The following is a 12,518-nucleotide window of genomic DNA, read 5'->3' as shown; positions in this document are numbered from 1 at the left end:
TTGTTTTTTTTTTTGATAGATGGAGAGATTCTTTTTTCTTTTTCTTTTTTTGGTTTTTGGATCATACCCGGTGGTACTCAGGGGTTACTCCTGGCTCTGCTCAGAAATCACTCCTGGCAGGGTAAGGGGACCATATGGGATGCCGGGAATTGAACCAGGGTCCGTCCTGGGTTGGCTGCGTGCAAGGCAAATACCCTACCGCTGTGCTATATCTCTGGCCCAGGTCCTTTTTTATTTAGTTTTTGGGCCACACCAGTGGTGCTCAGAGGTTAGTCCCTCCTGGCCCTCAGTTTAGGGATCACTCAAAGTGGTGTGTGTGGGTGAGCATAGGGTGGGGAAGGAGTGCTGGAAATGGAACCTGATGGGGGGGAGGGGGGTTTGGGATGCAGAAGGTGGAACCCAGTGGGTCATGTGCCCTACCCACTGTACTGTCTCTGGTCTGTTTTAGAGGGGTCCTTCATGCCTCCGTCAGCATACTTAGGCCACTAGCCTCCCCAGCCCTAGACTCCTGTACAACTCTCAGGAAGCCCCCATACTTCACCCAGCCTCCACAAGCCAACTAGCACCCCCCTGCACCCAGGAATAGGCTCTTCCACATCTTTTGTAATGCTAATAATGTCCTTGATCTCATCTGCCTTGTTTACCACTAGGCTATCCCCATCTTCTTAGCACCTAGTAGGTACTTAGTGAAAGTTTCGCTATGTGGCTGTGGGAGGAACGGAAGAGTCCAATAAACATTTGTCACAGGAGGATTTTGTGACGAGAGTGTTAATTAACCAGCATCTAGGGCGCAGAGTAAATCCTGTCCTTGGCTTGACTTTTCAAGAATGAAAGACAGCATAGAGAGACATTTCACAATGCCTTTGGGGGCCTAATTAAAAGTATCCAAGAATTGGGGCCGGAGAGATAGCATGGAGGTAGGGCGTTTGCCTTGTATGCAGAAGGTCGGTGGTTCGAATCCCAGCATCCCAATATGGTCTCCCAAGCCTGCCAGGAGTGATTTCTGAGCACAGAGCCAGGAGTAACCCCTGAGCACCACCGGGTATGATCCAAAAATAAACAAACAAAAAGAAAAAAGTATCCAAGAGTCTGACATAGCCCAACTTTAGCAACTATTAGGCCCGGACTCTCCCTCACCCCAATATTTTTGCTCAATTTTGCTCTGGAGTGAAGAGAAGCATTTGAACCATTCCTAGAACATGGAGTTGGGGGGTACATCAAGAGAGAAGTGATGGAGCTGGAGTGATAGCACGGTGGTAAGGCATTTGCCTTGCATGCAGAAGGTCGGTGGTTTGAATCCCGGCATCCCATATGGTTTCCTGAGCCTGCCAGGAACGATTTGGAGGTTCAGGGAGAGAGGGGGAGGGAGAGAGAGAGAGAGGGAGAGAGAGAGAGAGAGAGAGAGAGAGAGAGAGAGAGAGAGAGAGAGAGAGAGAGGAGAGAGAGAGAGGGAGAGAGAGAGAGAAGAGAGAGAGAGAGAGAGAGAGAGAGAGATGAGAGGAGAGAGAGAGGAGAGAGAGGAGAGAGAGAGAGAGAGAGATGGCAAAAATACATGTTCTATTCGGACCCTTGATCATTGCAGAAATCCCCAGAAGTGGGGTTTGAGGTTTGGAGGTTCAGGGGTGTTGCCTGCTCGAATAGGGCTTGGGGAGCAAGCTGGGCCCCCCGCGGGGTCACTGGCCGCTTGGCTTGGCGGGCCGCAGCTGGGCCGAGGCCTGGGCACACAAGCCCCTTTGTCCGCCGAGCCAGATGGGCCGGGGCTCGTCGGTGCAGCCTGGGGCTTCTCTCCGGCCTGCAAGGACTCGAGGGACAGGGACAGGGACAGAAACAGGGACAGAAACACACCGTGAGCGCCGCCTAGGCCCGAGGCGCACATGGAAAGCACAGACGCGCCAACCAGTCCGGTTCGCCCAGAAGGAGCCTACCAGGAATTTGGGGGCCGAGCCGGGGGTGGTGGGGGAAGCAGGGCGGGAGGGCGATGGCGAGTGACATGCAACGGGCTTTTAGGGATTTGCTGTTGCTGTTTGTCTGGGGACCACAGCCGGCCGTGCTCAGGGGCCATTCTCTCTGTAGGATCCAGTGGATCGAATGCTGTTGTCGTAGAGGCTGTTGCAAGGCAAGCCAGCTAGCTCCCTTCCCTGTGTCTTATGCTAAATGCGTCTTTTATTTATGTTGTTTGTTTGGGAGCCACATCCGGCAGTGCTCAGGATTATTCTCAGATCTGTGCTCAGAGATAAAACCTGGTGGGTCTGGGGGAGTATAATATGAGGGCCGCTCTGGGGACCATAAGAGATACTAGGGATTGAACTGGTCCTGGAAAGTGCAAGTTAAGCACCCTACCCACTGTACTAGCACTCCAGCCCAATTTACTTTTTTGGGAGGGTGTTGGGCCACACTCGGCATTGCTCAGGGGTTACTCCTGGCTCTGTGCTCAGAAATCACTCCTGGCAGGCACAGGGGACCTTATGGGATGCTGGGATTTGAACCATTGTCCTTCCAGGATCAGCTGCGTGCAAGGCAAACGCCCTATTACTGTACTATCTCTCCAGCCCCCAATTTACTTTTTTTTTTTTTTGGTTTTGGGGCCACACCCAGTGACGCTCAGGGGTTACTCCTGGCTCTGCACTCAGACATCGCTCCTGGCTTGGGGGACCATATGGGATGACAGGGGAATCAAACCACGATCTGTCCTAGTCTAGTGCATGCAAGGCAGACGCCCTATCTCTTGCGCTGCCACTCTGGCCCCCACCAATTTACTTTTTTTTGTTTGTTTTTGGGCCACACCCAGTGACATTCAGGGGTTACTTCTGACAATGTGCTCAGAAATCACCTCTGGCTTGAGGGACCATATGGGATGCCAGGGGGTGGGGGGGATCAAACAGCGGTTCGTCCTAGGCTAGTGTGCACAGGAAGATGCCTTATGGCTTGTGCCACCGCTCCGGCCTCACCAATTTACTTTTAAGTTAAAAAAAATAATATTGGGTTGAGCTCATGCTTGCATATTGGGGCCAGGGTTCGACACCAGCACCACTGGGGATCCTACTAAGTTAATCCAAACAAAAGGATTTAGAATATTAGTATGTTGTGATTATTGTGATTTGCCTTTATTGCTGTAGTGCTCTGGGACTGGCCCGGTCTCAGGAGTGATTCCTGGAGATGCTTAGAGGACCATACTTAGTACTGTAAGTTCAAACCCAGTCAGCAGGCTGAAAGGCAGGTTCCTTAATCTCAATGTGTTTTTTATCTATCTATCTATCTATCTATCTATCTATCTATCTATCTATCTATCTATCTATCTATCTATCTATCTATCTATCTATCATCTATTCATCCATCCATCTATCATCCATCCATCCATCCATCCATCCATCCACCCACCACCCCCCACCCACCCACCCACCCACCCACCTACCTACCTACCTACCTACCTACCTACCTACCTACCTATCTATCTATCTATCTATCTATCTATCTATCTATCTATCTATCTATCTCTCTATCTATCTCTCTATCTATCTAGATCCTTATCTATCTCCCATGTGTTCCACAGGCTTGAGACTCTTTGGGAAGGAAAGCAAGCAAGATTTATTCGGTGGGTAGATAGGATAGGGTCAGGAATGGACAGGGACCGACAGTAAGCCTGAGACAGTGTGACAGAGTCTTAATTCCTAGTTTTTGTTGTTGTTGTTTTTAGGTCACACCCGGCAGCGCTCAGGGGTTACTCCTGGCTCTGTGCTCAGAAATCGCTCCTGGCAGGCTCAGGGGACCATATGGGATGCCGGGATTCGCACCACTGACCTTCTGCATGCAAGGCAAATGTCCTACCTCCATGTTATCTCTCCAGCCCTTATTTAGATTTTATTTAGTTTGTTTTGGACCACACCTGATGGTATTCAGGAACTACTCTCTGCTCTATGGTCAGGGTACTAGGAATCAAACAAGTGTTGGAAAGGTGAGTGCCTTAATTCCTGTAATATCTCTTTAGTCTAATTTTTTTAATCACATTTTCATTTATTTTTATTTATTTATTTATTTATTTATTTTGGTTTTTGGTTTTTGGGCCACACCCGGCAGTGCTCAGGGGTTACTTCTGGCTGTCTGCTCAGAAATAGCTCCTGGCAGGCACGGGGGACCATATGGGACACCGGGATTCGAATCAACCACCTTTGGTCCTGGATCAGCTGCTTGCAAGGCAAACGCCGCTGTGCTATCTCTCTGGGCCCTAGTCTAATTTTTATTTATTTATTTAAACTTCATTTATTTACTGATTTCATTGATTGATTGATTGGTTTCTGGGCCACACCCAATGGAACTCGGGGGTCACTCCTGGCACTGCATTCAGAAATCGCCCCTGGCAGGCTGGGAGACCTTATGGGATGCCAAGATTCAAACTGCATTCCTCCCATGTTGGTTGCATGCCAGGCAAATGCCCTACTACTGTGCTATATCTCTGGCCCTGTATACTTAGACATTGTTTCTGAAGGGATATTATGCATATCACTTTACCTTCTTTCAGCATCCACTTCTTGTCCAGAATATCATTTCCAACTGTCATTGTCACAGTGCTATCTTCTCTGCCCTAACTGCCCCTCTCTGTGGCAAGCTTCCTGACATGGACTGGTCCTCCTGGCCCTGCTCTCTATTGTCTTTGGACATTATTACCATATTATCTTTATATATATATATATATATATATATATATATATATATTCCACAAATGAGTGAGATCATTCTATGTCTATCCCTCTCACTCTGACTATTTTTAAGCAGATATATTTTTTTTCTTTTTTGTATTTTCACATCCGGCAGTGCTCAGTGGTTATTCCTGGCAGGCTCGAGGGACCATATGGGATGCTGGGATTTGAACCATCATCCGTCCTGGATTGGCTGCGTGCAAGGCAACTGCCCTACTGCTGTGCTATCTCTCCGGCTCCTATTTCTTACTTTTTCTTATGTAACCGAGAGGTATTTCGATTTAGAGACTCATATAGAATAGATCTCCTCTATACCAGAGAGGCAGTGTCATGCTGGGTCTGAGGACTGCAGACTGCCAGCTCTGTTAGTTAGTGCCAAGCTCTTCAATTGGCTGTACGAGTAACATTTCTCATCAACAGTAACAGAGAGTCTCTGTTGCACCACATTCTTAGTAGCACTTAGTATTGTCAGCTGTTTTGCTTTTTAACAATCTGATGAAATGATAGCCCTTTTGGGTCTTCATTTAGATTTCCCAAGTTACTAGTGAGTCTGGACATATTTTTAAATATTTTTGGCACATGGCACTTTTCTTTGATTTGTCTACAGATAGCCTCTGTCCATTTTACGACTTAATGATAGTTGATTCTGGACTACTCATATGTCATTTAGATATGAGTCAAAAATTTAGTTGTGAATGGGGCCACAGTGGTGGCACAAGCGGCAGGGCATCTGCCTTGCATGCGCTAACCTAGGACGGCGTGGATCGACGACCTCCTGGCATCCCATATGGTCCCCCAAGCTAAGAACAATTTCTGAGGGGCCAGAGAGATAGCATGGAGGTAAGGTGTTTTGCCTTTCATGCAGAAGGTCATCGGTTCGAATCCCGGCATCCCATATGGTCCCCGTGCCTGCCAGGAGCGATTTCTGAGCATGAAGCCAGGAGTAACTCCTGAACACTGCCGGGTGTGACCCAAAAACCACAAAAAAAAAAAAAGAACGATTTCTGAGAACATAGCCAGAAGTAGTCCCTGAGCATCACTGGGTGTGGCCCAAAAACCAAAAAAAAATTTTTTTAGTGTGGGGCCAGAGCAATAGGTACTTGCCTTGCACACGGATGACCGAGATTTGATCCCTAGCATTCCATATGGTTCCTTGAGCCCACCAGGAGTGATTGCTGAGTCTAGAGCCAAGAGTAACCCCTGGGCACGACCAGATTGGCCCCCAAACAAAAAAAAGTAGATTAGTTATGACAGTCTTCTCACTTTGTCTCTTTGTTCAGGAATGTTCAGAAGGAAAACATTTTGTTTAGTTTGTTTTGCGGCTATACCCAGAAGCTCTTAGTGGTTACTACTGGCTCTGTGCTCAGAAATCACTCCTGGCAGGTTCAGGGGGACATAAGGGATGCTGGGGATCAAACCCAGGTGCAAGACAAGGGTCTACTGGCTGTGCTATTGCTCCAACCACAGAAGTTAAAACTTTTAATTTTAATAAGGGCCAGAGTGGTAGCACAGCAGTAGGGTGTTTGCCTTACACACGGCTGATCCAGGATGGACTTATTTCAATCCCCGGTGTCCCGTATGATCCCTCGAGCCAGGTGCAATTTCTGAGCCAGAGCCAGAAGTAATCCCTCAGTGCAGTTGGGTGTGGCCCCCAAAACCAAACAAAAACCTTTTCATTCTTTTCTTTTGGTTTTAGGGTCACACCCAGTGGTGCTCAGGGGTTACTCCTGGCTCTGTGCTCAGAAATTGCTTCTTACAGGCTTGGGGGACCATATGAGATGCTGAGATTCAAACCCAGCTGCTTTGCTATCTCTCTGGCCCTTCAGATCAATTTTCAAAAATTCCTGGTATGTCTTTCAAATGTATTGTTTCCCATCCAAGAGTAAGTAGTATTTCCCAGCCATGTGTAAGGCAATCTTCCTATGCGCTGTTCTATTGCTCGTTGGCTCGGTCCTACCAGGGCATGTTCTGTTTGTTTGCTTAAAAAAGATAGGTTTTGGGGCTGGCAAGGTGGCGCTAGAGGTAAGGTGTCTGCCTTGCAAGAGCTAGCCAAGGAAGGACCGCGGTTCGATCCCCTGCATCCCATAGGGTCCCCCCAAGTCAGGGGCAATTTCTGACCACTTAGCCAGGAGTAACCCCTGAGCATCAAACGGATGTGGCCCGAAAAAAATAAAGATATAGAAGCATGATAACAGCCTGCCAGGGATGATTTCTGAGTGCAAGGCCAGGAGCAACCCCTGGGTACTGCTGGTTGTGGCCCAAAAAACAATCAATAAAAAAAGAAGTTAAAAATTAAAAAGTAGGGGCCCGGAGAGATAGCACAGCGGCGTTTGCCTTGCAAGCAGCCGATCCAGGACCAAAGGTGGTTGGTTCGAATCCCAGTGTTCCATATGGTCCCCCAGGCCTGCCAGGAGCTATTTCTAAGCAGACAGCCAGGAGTAACCCCTGAGCACCGCTGGGTGTGGCCCCCCCACCAAAAAAATTAAAAAGTAGGGGCTGATGAGGTGGAGCTAGAGGTAAGGTGTCTGCCTTGCAAGCACTAGCCAAGGAAGGACCGCGGTTCAATCCCCTGGCGTCCCATATGGTCCCCCCAAGCCAGGGGCAATTTCTGAGCGCATAGCCAGGAGTAACCCCTGAGCATCAAATGGGTGTGGCCCGAAAAAAAAAAAAAAGATAGGTTTTGGGGCTGGAACAGTAGCGCAGTAGTAGGGCTCTTGCCTTGCACGCAGATGGACCTCTGTTTGATCCCCAGTGTCCCATATGGTCCCCTGAGCCAGGAACAATTTTTGAGCACAGAGCCAGGAGTAACCCCTGAGAGCGTCACTAGTGTGCTCCCCCAAAACAAACAAACAAAAAAAGATAGATTTCCAGGGGCTTGTAGGGCACTTGCCTTGTACATGCTGACCTGGGTTTTATTCTCATCATCCCATCAAACACTGCCAGGAGTAATTCCTGAGTGCAGAGCCAGAAGAAGTTCCTGAGCACTGGCGGGTATGGCCCAAAATAAAAAATAAAAAATAAAAAAATAAAAGAATTTTCTAGGGATAACTGAATGATTTTTTTTTCCCTGAAGATGTCAGTTTGGAAAACTGTTCTACACAAAATTCTCTTTATAATCATTGCAAACTAGATCTCTGGCAGTTTTCAGTGACTTCATTCTCCAGCGTAGAAATCACCCCAACCCTGGCCACAAGCCCTGCGCCTGATTCTCTTTTTGTTTGTTTTTGAATTTTTGGGCCACATCTGTTGATGCTCAGGGGTTACTCCTGGCTATGTGCTCAGAAATCACTCCTGGCTTGGGGGGAGACCATAAGGGACACCAGGGGATCAAACTGCGGTCCTTCCTAGGCTAGCACTTGCAAGACAGACATCTTACCTCTAGCACCACTGTTCCAGCCTCTCGCCCCTACCTCTTTGAATGAGGATATTTCGGGGCCCTGGAGGAGCCTACAAATAGTAGGCCAGTTTGGCTTTTCAAATGACTTTATGTTTTCATGTAATCCAGAGCCATAGAGATGAGTATCTTGTTTTCCAGCACTGTGCTATCATTTGTGTTTACTTTTTCTGTTTTATCTGTAGGGGCAAGCAAAGGGAGTGCCCAGAAAGTAAACTCACAGAGTCATTTTGAATCAAAGTATTACAAAAACAGTTTTCAATGCACAATGAACCAACAAGCTGTTATGGTGTGGTGTGGTGTGGTGTGGTGTGGTGGTGGTGGTGGTGGTGGTGGTGGTGGTGGTGTGTGTGTGTGTGTGTGTGTGTGTGTGTGTGTGTGTGTGTGTGCAAAAATGAGTAAGAGGGGAGCACAGTGTTATGCTTTGCATCCAGGAAGTCAAATGCAGTCTTTGGCACCCCTGGGAGCAATTCCCAAGCAATAACCCCCCAGCAGTGAATCCTGAGCACTCAGCCAGGAGTAGCCACTCAGCACTGCTGGGTGTGACTCCAAAACAAACAAAATGAGTAAGAAAGGGCTCCCACTCTCAAAAAGATTAGTGTCTAGTAAGAAGAGATCCAGAACACACTGCCCTCTGACAAACTAAGACTCCCACAAGATGTGTTTCCCAACATTTTGTGAGCCCACAGACAGTAGGGCTTTGGAAATGAGGGAGGGGGAGGGCGAGGAGGACTTTTCCGAGAGGCTTGGCATAAGGAAGGCTGGGGATGTTGCAGTGGTAGGGCCCCTCTCCTTGGCACCAGGCCACAGGCCTACAAGTGGCGTTGCTCTTCTCTGCAGAAAGCTCCCTGCAGCAGTCTGCTGTGGAGAGGATTCTTGCAACTCCTTTTTTTTTGGAGGGGGGTCACACCCGGTGGTACTCAGGGGTTACTCCTGGCTCTGTGCTCAGAATTCACTCCTAGCAGGCTCGGAGGACCATATAGGGTGCCGGGATTCGAACTGGGGTCTGTTCTGTGTTGGCCGCATGCAAGGCCTTACTGCTGTGCTATCGCTGAACTCTCTTTTGGAAGCTTTCATTTCATTTGTAAGCAGAAGCAGAATTTACCTTGCTCTGGAGAGTAGCTCTGACAATTATCACTGATAGTGCATAGTAAGTTTTAAAATTTTTTTTGAATTGAATATTTCTTTTTTTTTTTTGGTTTTTGGGTCACACCTGGCAGTGCTCAGGGGTTATTCCTGGCTCCAGGCTCAGAAATTGCTCCTGGCAGGCACAGGGGACCATATGGGGCGCCGGGATTCGAACCGATGACCTCCTGCATGAAAGGCAAACGCCTTACCTCCATGCTATCTCTCCGGCCCCTGAATTGAATATTTCTACAAAAACAAAAACAAAATATTTCTATTTATTCTGAGGTATACCTTTCTATCTTCAGTTGTATTTGTTGTTGTGACATACTTCTTTCACATGTATCTAAGATATTTTATAAACTTGTATCATTCTTTTTTTCCACACATCTATTTGTTTATTTAATTTCTTGTTGATCTATTATTATTCATTTAATTTTTACATTTAGTTATTGACATTACTTAAAGGAAAAAAATGTTTTGTTTTGTTTTGTTTTGTGTTTTTTTTTTGTCTGCTCTCTTTCCCTTTTCTCCACCTCTGGCTGTTCCCAGGGATTAATCCTGACTCTGCAGTCAGGAATCACTCCTGGCAAGTTTGGGAGTGGTGGTGGGGAGCAACATAGTAAGCTCTTGATCAGTGTAGCCATAGAGATGGGTAGGATTGGGGGGATTGAATGGCAATGTTTTAACTTTTTGTTGTCTATTATAGGAGCCACTTCTATAGTGACCCGGGGGTGTGGGGCTCAGCAGTGCATGGAAGACCACATGATATCAGGATAGAACAGTGATTCTGTCTTCTGGAGCATCTGGAAGAGTACCAAACTATGATTGCCTTTGTGTTAGGTGATTTGGGACCTCAAAAATAACCTTTTGGACTTTTTGGGAGGTACATAGCAGGTAGTGCTCAGGACTTACTCCTGGCTCTGTATTTAGGGAACATTCTTTATTTTTGTTTGTTTTGTTTTTGGGTCATGCATATTTGGGTCATATATATTTGGTCACACCTGGCAGCGTTCAGGGATTACTCCTGGCTCTGCGCTCAGAAGTCACTCTTGGCAGGCTAGGGGGACCATATGGGATACCGGGGAACAAACCTGGGTTGGCCATAAACAAGGCAAATGCCCTCCCTCCCCCCTGTGCTATTGATCCAGCCTTGAAAAATCATATTTGTGTACTCATCAAGCATACTTTTTTGTTTGTTTGTTTTTTGGGTCACACCCAGCGGCACTCAAGGGTTACTCTGTGCTCAGAAATCACTCCTGACAGGCTCAGGGACCATATGGGAAACCGGGAATCAAACCACCATCTGTCTTGGGTTGGTTGTATGCAAGCGATATACCCTACTGCTGTGCTATCTCTCAGGCCCCAAGTATACTTTCTTTTAAATTCTTTTTTTTTTTTTTTTTTTTTTTTTGGGCCACACCCGGCAGTGCTCAGGGGTTACTCCTGGCTGTCTGCTCAGAAATAGCTCCTGGCAGGCATGGCGGACCATATGGGACCCCGGGATTCGAACCAACCACCTTTGGTTCTGGATTAGCTGCTTGCAAGGCAAACACGCTATGCTATCTCTCCGGACCCTTTCTTTTAAATTCTTTTGGTTTTGAGGCCATACTTGGCAGTGCTTAGGACTTATTCCTGGCTCTCTGTTTAGGAGTCAGTCCTGGATGTGGTTAGAGGATCTTTTGTAGTGTGCTAAGGTACCAACCTGGATTGCCCATGTGCAAGGCAAGTGCCTTACCCCATTGTACTATCTCTTCAGTTCCAAACTGGGTTCTTTTAAACCCTTAATGCTATCATACTTTCTTAAAGTCGCTATTAAAGAACTAAGATAGTCTTGCTTGAAATAGAATGGATGCTGCTTGTTAACAAATTGAATTAGGGGCCGGGCGGTGGCGCAAGAGGTAAGGTGCCTGCCTTGCCTGCGCTAGCCTTGGATGGACCGCGGTTCGATCCCCCGGCGTCCCATATGGTCCCCCAAGCCAGGAGCGACTTCTGAGCGCATAGCCAGGAGTAACCCCTGAGCGTTACCGGGTGTGGCCCAAAAACCAAAAAAAAAACAAAACAAACAAAAAAAAACAAATTGAATTAATAAATCACGACAAGGGGCTGGAGCAATAGCACAGCCAGTAGGGCATTTGCCTTGGACAGGCCCAATCCAGGTTCAATCCCCAGCATCCCATATGTTCCCCTGAGCCTGCCAGGGATAATTTCTGAGTGCAGAGCCAGGAGTAACCCCTGAGCACTGCTAGGAATAAACAAATAAAGACAATAAAAGACTACTACCTTATTTTACACAATAAGCTTAGGGGCCAGAGATAGTACAGGGGTTAAGGCACTTGACTTCCAAGCAGGTCTGATTCCTAAGCACAGAGCCAGGAATAAGCTCTGGATATCACTTGGGTTCGGCCTCAAATAAGAAAAGACCCAGGGGCCGGAGAGATAGCAAGGAGGCAAGGCGTTTGCCTTTCATGCAGAAGGTCATCGGTTCGAATCCCAGCATCCCATATGGTCCTCCGTGCCTGCCAGGAACAATTTCTGAGCATGAAGCCAGGAGTAACCCCTGAGCACTGCTGGGTGTGACCCAAAGACCACAAAACAAAAACAAAAACAAAAACAAAACAAGACCCAAACAAACAAAATAATCCTTTTTTTTTTTTTTTTTTGTGGCTTTTGGGTCACACCCGGCAGTGCTCAGGGGTTACTTCTGGCTCCATGCTCAGAAATTGCTCCTGGCAGGCACAGGGGACCATATGGGACGCCGGGATTTGAACCGATGACCTTCTGCATGAAAGGCAAACGCCCTACCTCCATGCTATCTCTCCGGCCCCAACAAAATAATCCTACTAGTTTTGGAGAAGAGAAGATTTAGTTTGGGGCTGGAGAGATAGCATAGCAGTAGGGTGTTTGCCTTGCATGCAGCTGATTCCAACAGACAGTGATTCGAATCCCGGCCATCCCATATGGTTCCCCGGGTCTGTGAGGAACAACTTTTGAGTGTAGAGCCAGAAATAACCCCTGAGCACTGCCAGGTGTGACCCAAAAACAACAAAATAAGATTTAGTTTGGTGCTCACTCCCTCCAGTAAACACCTCTTATCTAACATGGAATTTCTGGGGTGGTAAAGTGATTTTGAGAACGAATGAGGAGCCCTGTATTGTGTGTCCCTCAACCCAATTTATGTATGTAAGCCTAATTCCTGAGATATCTGCTGCTGGGGCCCTTGGATTTTTGAAATGATTGGGGGCATGACAGCGACTTTCCAGGTCACAGTTGAAGGGGGCTGCCTTGGGTACCAGGAAGTGATC

This window comes from Suncus etruscus, chromosome 10, assembly GCF_024139225.1.
Source record: "Suncus etruscus isolate mSunEtr1 chromosome 10, mSunEtr1.pri.cur, whole genome shotgun sequence".
NCBI lineage: Eukaryota > Metazoa > Chordata > Mammalia > Eulipotyphla > Soricidae > Suncus > Suncus etruscus.
Note: the sequence above shows the minus strand (reverse complement) of the source record.